The following is a 10,002-nucleotide window of genomic DNA, read 5'->3' as shown; positions in this document are numbered from 1 at the left end:
GCCATGATAGCCTCCATACAAAGCGAGCGAGACAATGCGTCCTTTACACAAAGGGTGTGTGTGTGTGTGTGTGTGTGTGTGTGTGTGGTGGTGACGGTGGTGGCTGTGTCACAATTATAGGAAATAATCCCAATTTCCTTCCAAAGGCTGGAGAAATTCAGACAGGGCTAATATTCGAAGTGAGGCCCGGTTGCAAAAAAATTCTCGTCCGATTTGTGGTGGTGGGTTTTTTTACGGCATTTCGCGGGATCCCATACCGTATTTTCCCCAAAATAAGACAGGGTCTTGTCTTCTTTTGAGCCCCGAAATAAGCGCTTGGCCTTATTTTCGGGGAGGTCTTATTATTTTTGAGGTGCAAGAAACGGCGAGTGTGGTCAACTCATGGCTGCCATATTTTCCAGGAGGGCTTATTTTCCAGGGGAGGGCTTATTTTGGCGCATGTGCTCAAAAGCCCGATTGGGCTTATTATCCATGGGAGGGCTTATTTTGGGGGAAACAGGGTAATTCCTGGACCGAACGTCCGTGGTTTGCTGGCGGGAATGGCTGGGTTTATATTTTCGATTTGTCTCAACTGCTGACCCGTTCGACAGAAATCAGCCCCGCGATCCGAAACTTTCTCCTGTTCTTTGACAGGTCTAACGCTGACCCTGTTTCCCCAAAATAGACCTCCCCGGATAATAAGTCCTTTTGAGTGCATGCGCTAAAATAAGCCCATCCCCCAAAATATTGCAACACGGGAGCAGCCATGAGGTGACCACGCTCTCCGCCTCCTGCACCCCCAAAATAATAAGACCTCCCTGAAAATAAGGCCAAGCGCTTATTTCTGGGGGGTCAAAAGAAAATATGACCCTGTCTTATTTTCGGGAAATCACGGTACGAACCAGACATACAATCCAACTTGATTTCCAACCGCCAATATTTAACACCGTGATGAGGGGCGTGTGTAACTCCCCCCCCCTCTTCGAAAGTCACCGAATTGATTTAAAAAAAGACGAGCTTTCTACGCATCGTGCGATACCAATAGGAGAGAGTGTGTGGGTAGCTCGGTTCACCGACAAAAGGGCAAATGACAAACTGCGCCCAACTAAACCGCAGTGACAAAACCGCGTGTTCTAAAACGCTCCGACGAATGAGCGCTGAGTCGCGCCGACGACAGCGCGGCGACAGAAGCGCGCTGTAAAACTAAACCTAACCCTAACCCTAAACCTAACCCTAAACCTAACCCTAAACCTAACCCTAAACCTAACCCTAACCCTAAACCTAACTCTAAACCTAACCCTAAACCTAACCCTAAACCTAACCCTAAACCTAACCCTAAACCTAACCCTAAACCTAACCCTAAACCTAACCCTAAACCTAAACCCTAAACCTAAACCTAAACCTAACCCTAAACCTAACCCTAACCCTAAACCTAACGCTAAACGTAACGCTAACCCTAACCCTAACCCTAAACCTAACCCTAAATCTAACCCTAACCTAACCCTAAACCTAACCCTAAACGTAATGCTAACCCTAACCCTAACCCTAAACTTAACCCTAAATCTAACCCTAAACCTAAACCTAAACCTAACCCTTACCTTAACTTAAATCGCCCTTCTGCCGACACGCTGTTGTAAATCGCCCTTCTGTTGACGCGCTGTTGTCGACGTGCTGTTGTCGGCGCGTTGATGACGTCGCGGTTTTTAACAACGCGGTTTAGTCGGGCGCGGTTTTGTCATTCGCCCTTTTGTCGGGTCACGGGGTAGCTCAGGGTTGAACTGCGGGGTGCTTGGTGCTCTCTGAGCTTGGTGGTTTTCTCGCGAGACGTTTCAGGACCAAAGTGGGTAACATCATCAATGCTAGAAGGGAAGGAGGTTTGGAAGGAGGAGGAGGAGAAGTACTGTAGGTTCTTAGTGGATTCTGAGCTTGGTGGTTTTCTCGAAGACGTTTCATCACCCAACTAGGTAACCTCATCAGTGATAGAAGGGAGTGAGATTTGCAGAGTGGAGGAGAAGGGGAGAAAGAGAAAGCGAAAGAGGGAAGAGGGCTGTGGCTTGGTGCTCTCCGAGCTGGATGGTTTCCTCGCAGACATTTCCTTACCAAGCTAAGTAACATCCTCAGTGCACCATACAATGCAAGGAATGGAAGATGTTACTTAGTATGGTCGTAAGACATCTGCGAGAAAAAACACCAAGCTCACCGAGCAGCAAGGAGCCCTCCCCAATAATACAGCCTTAACATATGACACTTGGCGGCTTGCAATCCCCGAGTGATGCATGCAGGAGGGGCGATAAATGTGAACCTCCACCCGCCGAGGCAGTCTACCTCCCAACACCAGATTACATGGCCAAAGTATCTTCAGAAAACTCTCGCTACTCCTCTACCAAAGGTGGTATTCGGCCAGTTTGGACCAGTTCAGACAAAATGGAAAATCGCGGAAATCCTATTTAGGCATGTTTTTGAGGCCGGACGCATGCGCGGAAGGGGTGCGCGGAAGGGGGGGGCAAACCGGTGGTAACAAAATATGAAACCCACCGCTGTCCGCTACAATAATTTAAACCCTCAAATTATTTTGCTTCCCCCCCGGATTAAGAATGAGGGATCTGTGGCTTCCCAGATGTTGACGGAAGGAGATCTGTAGCTTTCCAGATGTTGATGGCGGGCAAGATCCCTTTTGCACGTGGGTCTCACCACCTCGTAAAGCTACGGGGGATTACAGCCCCTGTAATCTCCAGATGGGCATTGTAGTCCTTAACTCCCTTTTGGGAGACAGCCGGCCGAGGAAATCTCATTTTTCACCGTCGACTTTCCGTCAATTCTTGTTCCAACGAACGGCGGAATATTTGAATATCAATTTTCTTTTCTTTCCCCCACGCTGGAATTGTAATCCGATGTTGTGTTCTTTGGAGCGAGGGAACGGCGGTGAATATTTGTGCGTGGGTTACAGGTTTCATGAACGTGAGAACCTGTTCATCATGCAAAATAAGGGGCAGGGGTCGGATTCAGCCGGTTTGGGATGGTTCGCGCGAACCGGTTCACTCCGATAATTACCGCCTTGCAACTTTACTTATCCGTATCCTCTCTGCTGATTTGTGCGGCCGAGTGGATTGCTGCGGCGGAGCAAGCGATCCCGAAATGGTTGTTAAATCAGAAGGATCCCGCCACTGATTGGAGGAGTGGGGGGGATCAAAACATTGCATCACCAATTTGCAAAAACTCTGTCCTCCTTTAACGTAGTTCCTACTTAAGGCCTACACAATAATACTACTAATAAAGAAGGCATTAAAAACTGCACAACGACAAGCACACAACAGCCGCAAGGAAGGGTGGTTCGTCCCCTGTGGCTCAACACTTTACGGTGTTGCGGGGGGGGGGAGCTAGAAAAAAAATAACTTAAAAAAGCCCCCGTCTCTACATGTAGTCCTCAACTTACAACGTTCATGTAGTGATGGTTGAAAGTTACGATGGCACTGAAAAAAAAGGGATTTTTCACGTTTATGACCGAGGAGGAGGCACCTCCAGTGGTCACGTGGTCAAATTCAGACGCTTGGCAATTGATTCGTAGTTATGACGATCGTAGGATCCCGGGGGTCATGGCGACTTTCCGACAAGCAAAGTCCAAGGAGGAAGCTGGATTCACTTAATGACCGTGTCGCTAACTGAATGACCCCAGGGATTCACTTCTAATGGCGGCAAGAAAGTTCGTAAAATGGGGCAAAGTTCACTTAATGACTGTCTCGCTTAGCCACAGAAATGTGGGGGCCGAATTGCGGTTGTAAGTTGAGGACTTTTGTAAACCTCAGGAGAAAGCATCATGCAAGCAAAGAGGAAAGCATTAAAAAAAGAGGGGGGGGGAATTGTGATATGATAACACAGGCAGTCCCCGACTTATAAGCATTCTTAGAGTGACCGTTCAACGTTACGACAATGAAAAAAGGAATTTACCGCCGGTCCTCACACTTACAACGGTTGCAGCATCTTGTGTGCGTCCCGTGATCCCCATTTGTGACCTTCCCAGCTGGCTTCTGACATGAAGAGTCAATGGAGGAAGCGGGATTCACTTAGCGACCACTTGATTCTCTTAACGACAGCGGAGATTTGCTTAAGGGTGGTGAAAAGAGGTCATATTAAAACCAGGCGTGACTCACTTAACAACCAACTTGTTTAACAGTGGGAATTCTGATCCTAATTATGGTCATAAGTCCAGGACTACACACACACACACAGAGACATACACAAAGTGTGTGCGTGTGTGTGTATGCGTGTGTGTATGTGTGTATCTGGATTCTGGATAGATCTTATTTTCGGGGAGTATGTATGTATGTATGTATGTATGTATGTATGTATGTATGTATATTATTTTTGGAGAATGTATGTATGTATGCATGTATGTATATTGTATGTATGTATGTGTATTATTTTTGGAGAATGTATGTATGTATGTATGTATGTATGTATGTATGTATGTTATTTTTGGAGAATGTATGTATGTATGTATATTGTATGTATCTATGTATACTTATTTTTGGAGAATGTATGTATGTATGTATGTATGTATGTATGTATGTATGTATGTATATTATTTTTGGAGAATGTATGTATGTATGTATGTATGTATGTATGTATGTATATTATTTTTGGAGAATGTATGTATAGTATGTATGTATATTATTTTGGAGAAGAATATGTATGTATGTATGTATATTGTATGTATGTATGTATAATTTTGTGGAGAATGTAATGTATGTATGCATGTATGTATGTATATTATTTTGGAGAATGTATGTATGTATATGTATATTATTTTTGGAGAATGTATGCATGCATGTATGTATGTATGTATATATTTTTGGAGAATGAATATGTATGTATGTATGTATGTATGTATGTATATGTATGTATGTATATTGTATGTATGTATGTATATTATTTTTGGAGAATGTATCTATGTATATTATTTTTGGAGAATGTATGTATGTATGTATGTATGTATATTGTATGTATGCATGTACATTATTTTTGGAGAATATATGTATGTATGTGTGTATGTATGTACATATGTATGTATATTATTTTTGGAGAATGCATGTATGTATGTATCTACATTATTTTGGGGAATATATATCCAGATAATAAGCCCTATCGAGCTTTGAGTGCATGCGCTAAAATAGCAGCCAAGAGGTTACCACGCTCGCCGCCCCCTGCACCTTAAAAATAATAACACCCCCCCCCCCCCAAAAAAATAAGGGCAAGTGCTTATTTCGTGTGTGTGTGTGAAAATAAAATAAATATATGTATATAAATATATAATTAATGTACAGTATAAAAAATCTAAATTTCAAGTGAAAGAGCAGAGCACATACGTGTTAAGTAGCATGTTCAAGGACACACATAATTCTGGCCAAAAAAGAACACCTGGGATTTTTCTCCTGTGTCATTATCACACGTGCCTACAGACAGTCCTTGACTTACGACCCCAATTGAGCCCCATGTTTCCGTTGCTAGTGAGACATTGGTTAAGTGAGTTTTCCCCCCTAATTCACCACCTTTCTTGCCAGAGTTGTTAAAGTGAATCAAGATAGCGACTGGGTCGTTCAGTGAATCTGCTTTCCCTGTTGACTTGGCTTGTCACATGATCCCTGGCGGGACCTGCCACCGTCATAAGTATGAATCAGCTGCCAAGCATCCAAATTTCAATCGCTGCGACCACGGGGATGCTTCAGTGGTCATAAGTGTGAAAAACGGTCGTAAGTCCCTTTTTCCCATGCCTGTGGAAATTTGAACGGTCCCTAAATAAATGGTTGTTAAGTCAAGGACTAACAATAATGGTGCCGAGTCTGGATTTGCTGACTTGAACAGTGTGTGTGTGTGTGTGTGTGTGTGTGTGTGTGTGTGTGTAGTCTGTTGTGACACACAATAATTCTAGCGACACTAAAATTGTAAACTTTGCTCTTTAGTGGTGAGAAACTTCAGCTGATATTCTCCTTTTAATAATAGTCGGCAAATTCTTCGACACCCGTAAAGGCAAATCGTTTACATTTTGCATAAGGAAACATAAGTTGCTAGTCCTCATGGAGGCAAAACCGCATTTTCCCCAACGGCCTTGCGAAATGCAGACGTTAGAATGTCAAAGAGTCAGATTCCAGCTTTTTTGTTTTGTTTTAAACTCTCTTTGTATACAATTTTTGGAGGGATACGTGGCCAAAGACATAAATTGCATTTGGATGGATAAAAGCATTTTTAATGTGATTTTATTTGACACGTTTAGGGATTTAAAATGAATGTTTTGGCCCTTTCTTGTGGATTTGGATTTTTTTTAAAAAAAGCAATATATCACCATCTATCAGTTTCTGGCTAGAAATCATTGCATTTGCTAATCAGTAAGGAGAGGGGAATTTTCCCAGAGTTCCTAGTGCCGCAGCAAAGGATTCTGGGAAAATTTTCCTCATGTTAAAATCACTCAAAAAATGAAGAGAATTAATTTGGCTTTGGGCTCTTGGCAAGATAGATAGATAGATAGATAGATAGATAGATAGATAGATAGATAGATAGATAGATAGATAGATAGATAGAGATAGAGAGATAGATATAGAGAGATAGATATAGATAGAGATAGAGAGAGATATAGAGATAGAGATAGATAGATAAATAGATAGATAGATAGATAGATAGAAATAGAGATAGAGATAGAGTAGATAGATAGATAGAGATAGAGATAGAGATAGAGATAGAGATAGAGATAGAGATAGATAGATAGATGATAGATAGAGATAGAGAGAGATAGATAGATAGATAGATAGATAGATGATAGATAGATATAGAGATAGATATATATATAGAGAGAGAGATAGAGATAGATAGATAGATAGATAGATAGATAGATAGATAGATAGAGAGATAGAGATAGAGATAGAGATAGAGATAGAGATAGAGATAGATAGATATAGATAGATATAGATAGATAGATAGATAGATAGATAGATAGATAGATAGATAGATAGAGATAGAGATAGAGATAGATAGATATAGAGATAGATAGATAGATAGATAGATAGATAGATAGATAGATAGATAGATAGATAGATATAGATATAGATATAGATATAGATATAGATATAGATATAGATATAGATAGATAGAGATAGAGATAGAGATAGAGATAGAGATAGAGAGATAGATAGAGATAGAGATAGAGAGATAGAGAGATAGATAGATAGATAGATAGAGATAGAGATAGAGATAGAGATAGATAGATAGATATAGATATAGATAGATATAGATAGATAGATAGATAGATAGATAGATAGATAGATAGATAGATAGAGATAGAGATAGAGATAGAGATAGAGATAGAGATAGATAGATAGAGATAGAGATAGAGATAGATAGATAGATAGATAGATAGATAGATAGATAGATAGATAGAGATAGAGATAGAGATAGATAGAGATAGATAGATATAAGATAGAGAGATAGAGAGAGAGACAGAGACAGAGACAGAGACAGACAGAGACAGAGACAGAGACAGATAGATAGAGATAGATAGATAGATAGATAGATAGATAGATAGATAGATAGATATAGATAGATATAGATATAGATATAGATATAGATATAGATATAGATATAGATATAGATATAGATATAGATATAGATATAGATTAGAGATAGAGATAGAGATAGAGATAGAGATGAGATAGAGATAGATAGAGATAGAGATAGAGATAGAGATAGAGATAGAGATAGATAGATAGATAGAGATAGAGAGATAGATAGATAGATAGATACGATAGAGATAGATGAGATAGATAGATAGATAGTAGATAGAGAGAGAGAGAGAGAGAGAGAGAGAGAGAGAGAGAGAGAGAGAGATTCCCAGAATTCCCTAGCAGGTGTAGTTTTTTTTGAGAATTCTGGGTCTCGGCCTACACATTGCTGACTGAGGAATTCTGGAGTTGAAGTCCAGGCATTTTAAAGCTACCAAAACTGGTTGGTTAGGAACTGTAGCATACAAAAAAGTGGGGCGCGGTGGCTCAGTGTGCTAAGACGCTGAGCTTGTCAATCAGAAAGGTCGGCAGTTCGAATCCCTAGCGCCGCATAACGGAGCGAGCTCCCGTCACTTGTCCCTGCTTCTGCCAACCGGGCCGTTCGAAAAGCACGTAAAAAAATGCAAGTAGAAAAATAGGTACCACCTTGGTGGGAAGGTCACGGCGTTCCGTGCCCCTCCGGCGTTGAGTCATGCCGGCCACACGGAGACATCTTCGGACAGCGCTGGCTCTTCAGCTTTGAAACGGAGATGAGCACCAACGCCCCTAGAGTCAGGAACGACTAGCACATATATGCAAGGAGAAACTTTACCCTACAGAAATGGGACATTTTGTGTCTCATCACAACTTGCATTCCAACAAGAGAATTTTTGTACGGCTCCAACATTTTAGCATCCTCTTTCGCGCCTCCTCGACGTGACGACCGCCATCAATGTTTCCAAGCCGTAAAAACGAGTCAGGTCCCGTTTTACAACTTCTGGGGGGGGGGGGACAGATTTGTAAAGCGAATCCCTGTGGCCGCTAAGCGAATCATGCCATCGTTAAGTGAATTTGCCTCTCACGCAAACACACACAATTGATTTTGCTTGTTGGTAACCAGTTGGAAAGTTTCGCAAACGGGGATGCTGGAACTGCCACAAGGACATGTCAGTTGCTAAGCCTCTAAATTTGGATCACATGACCACCAGCCGTAGAGATGCTACAAGAGTGGTTAAGTCCGAAAAAACGGACCCAAATCGCTTTTTTTTTAACGCCGTTTAGGGGCGGTATTCACTTACCTTCCTTAACCGGTTCGCTCGTGTGAGCGTGCGTGCCCGCATGGCCACCCACACAAGCGCTTTAGCTTGAAAATGTGCCTAATTAGGACGGCATCGAATTCGGCCCCCCGCAATTTCCACTACCGGTTCGGCCGAACGGTTGCGAGCCGGCTGAATGCCACTTCTGCTTACGAGTAACTTTGAATGGGTCACGAAGCGAACTGGTTGTAAGTCAGAGACTATTTTTTCTCGACGTTCCCATCCTCAAACGAAGCATCGCGAGAACGGACTGATTCTTTGCCCTAAAGGTGTAGAGTTTCCTGCTTGAGCAGGGGGTTGGACTAGACGACCTCCCAGGCCCCTTCCGACTCTGCGATTCTTGGTCATTTTTTTAAAAAATTATTTTTATTATACAGTTTTCTTCATTTTACATCTTTCATTTCATCTTTATGACAACTTTATACCAGTTTATATCCACAGTTTTTGTTTTGTTACATATAGGACTATATATACATTATGTCGTTATCATTCTAGGTATATTTTACATTTTTGTAACATCCTATCTTTATATACTATTATATACAATATATCCTTCCTTCCCTCCTTCCTTCCTTCCTTCCCTCCTTTCTTTTCTCCTTCTCTCCTTCCTTCCCCCCTTCCTCTCCTCCTTCCTTCCCCCCTTCCTTCTCTCCTACATTCTTGGTCATTTGGCTGGTGTTTTGTCTCCTTGGTTGAAATCTTTCCTACGGGCCAGTGCGGTTGGTTCCGTTGAGGACTAGCAACTTGGTATTCCCACTTAAGGGGCTTAGTTCTTCGAGGTTTTTCTGCAAGCCCCCGAAACAGAATAACGAGAATGTTAAGGCAAAAATCACCCTTGTTTGTTTTGCATTTTTTATTCTGTTCTTCAGCTGTTTTCTCCAGTTGCGTCTTCATTTTGCAGAAATTCATTTTGCAAGAAATAAAAGAATGGAGCTCCCAAATCCTTTTTATTTATTTTCAAACAGGGCCCAGTCCAGAGAACCTTGCTGGAAAAGCTTACATATTTGTGCCCTCCCTCCCTCCCTCCCTCCCTCCCTCCCTCCCTCCCTCTCTCTCTCTCTTTCTCTCATTCTCTCTCTCTCTCCCTCCCTCTCCTCTTTCTCTCTGTATCCCTCTTACTCTTTCTCTGTATCTCTCGTCTTTGTATCTGTATTTCTTTCTCTCTCTCTCAATCTGTATCT

The sequence above is a fragment of the Thamnophis sirtalis genome, unplaced genomic scaffold (genome assembly GCF_051295495.1).
Source record: "Thamnophis sirtalis isolate CommonGarterSnake01/CBP01778 unplaced genomic scaffold, rThaSir2_p1.2 scaffold_4, whole genome shotgun sequence".
Taxonomy (NCBI): Eukaryota; Metazoa; Chordata; class Lepidosauria; order Squamata; family Natricidae; genus Thamnophis; species Thamnophis sirtalis.
This window is presented reverse-complemented; position numbering follows the sequence as displayed.